Genomic DNA, 1830 nt, shown 5'->3' on the forward strand with positions numbered 1-1830 from the left:
TAAAAAATTAACTTGAAATTGGTTTAAACTTTTTACATAGCTATGTAAAAATATTGAGCCAATTCCAACCTAAATTCTTCATGTTATGACCATTATAAAAATTAGCCAAAATCTGAAAAATGCCCAAGGCTACAGCCCATGCTTTTTTCCAAAAAATGGCTAAAAAATCATCCCCAATTTTTATTACATTTACTGACACATATTGATATCCTTATGCTATGTAGAAAGTTTGAGCCATTTCCGACTTAATTTTTTCAAGTTATGACCAATTTAAGAAATTTGCCAAAATCTGAAAAATGCCCAAGCATGGGCTATAGCCCATGCTTGTTTCAGAAAAAATGGCTAAAAATTACCCCCAATTTTTATTAAATTTTCTGATACATAATGATGTCCTTATGCTATGTTGAAAGTTTGAGCCAATTCTGACATAAATTTTTAAAGTTATGACCATTTTATAAAATTTGCCAAATGGTTTTCTTTCAGAAAAATGGCTCCAAAATCACCCCCAATTTCTATTACATTTTAAACCATAATTAAAGCAGAGCTTATCAACATTACTATCTTTGACAGATGGTCTGATTACATGTATTTGAAACTCAAGGTTAACAGGGCCCAATGCTGCTTTTTTAATACTAGCTACTGAAGTGAGTCAATGAAAAGTACACATGTTCATCTTCATGTGTAATGATTACCTTATTGACCCTGTGCACTTCTGATTTATACATGTACATGTGTATATACTGCTGCTGCAATGCTTCTCTTTCTCTCCTTCCCTACTTCTCTTTGTCTCCTATACAGGCTTTCTCCATTTTAAAGACAATTATTCTCCCATTTTTTATGTCATAGTACCAGCTCCAGTGAAATACATAGAATGGAATAAAAGAAAAGAAGTAGAGGAAGAGGGACTACTCCAGTTGTTCTTTTCAGTGAAGGATCAGTGGTATTAGTTACACTATCTCCATCATTATTGGATATTGATACACTCACAGCTACCACTTGAGCTCAGTTAAGTTTGTCTCTAGAAGCTTTGTGTCCATGAAGGACAGACACAGACTAAGAGGTATTAATTGATTATTGCCACAAAGTACAGTACATGTACAGACATATACACTATGAATGTAATATTTGTTATTAGGTTAAGGAGGAGCCTAAATTTTGTAAAATCATTGCCATGTCTACTTGTGTCTTTGTATAAGTTCATGTTTTTCACACCTCAATTACATGTAATATGGTCAAGAAATACAGTAGCACACTTGTAAAGTTTAAATACATGGAGGGAATTAGCTCCTTAACATTCTACATTCTCTGAATACAAATTTACATTAACAATAACCTTCTAGCTACATGTACATGTACATGCATGCATGCCCACGTAACTTTATTTGCTACATCTTTGACACATCTTTGTCTCCCCTTTTGTTACCTGTTTATCTTGATTATTTGGTACGTTTACTTGTATACAGACACCAACATTTAATGGCTTTAATTAAAACACGAAAATTAAAATTATGTGTACATGTGTATAGTTGATTTTTGGATGTTTTTTGGGGGATTAAAAAATAGTACATTTAGTTTCAATGTTTGTCATAATATCTATTAACGTGGTTGTAAGATCCTATGTTTCAGTTTTATCATTCCATCAGCTTTTTTCTTGGCAGTTTAGTCAGTTTACTGTTTTGTCTCATAAAAGCTCATGTAGTTGTTACTTGTCCAATAGTCAACATGTTTTTAATCCTATTTCTTCTTATCCAGAGTGCTTTGTCACTTGACTCACTTCATATTTTTATCAATGGTGAGAAAGGAGTTGATTCCGTTCATTGTTTTTATATC

General features: G+C 32.4%; 1 long non-coding RNA gene across 1 annotated transcript; it reads left to right on the top strand.

Annotated features, from left to right (window-relative positions):
• The first annotated feature begins 570 nt into the window (after positions 1-570).
• Positions 571-882, top strand: LOC109592119 (uncharacterized). The gene is made up of 2 exons (XR_002190185.1): positions 571-644; positions 799-882. It is a non-coding gene; the product is annotated as an uncharacterized LOC109592119 (long non-coding RNA).
• Positions 883-1830: the final 948 nt, after the last annotated feature.

The sequence above is a fragment of the Amphimedon queenslandica genome, unplaced genomic scaffold (assembly GCF_000090795.2).
Source record: "Amphimedon queenslandica unplaced genomic scaffold, v1.1 AMPQUscaffold_6237_Cont21802, whole genome shotgun sequence".
NCBI classification, from domain to species: domain Eukaryota; kingdom Metazoa; phylum Porifera; class Demospongiae; order Haplosclerida; family Niphatidae; genus Amphimedon; species Amphimedon queenslandica.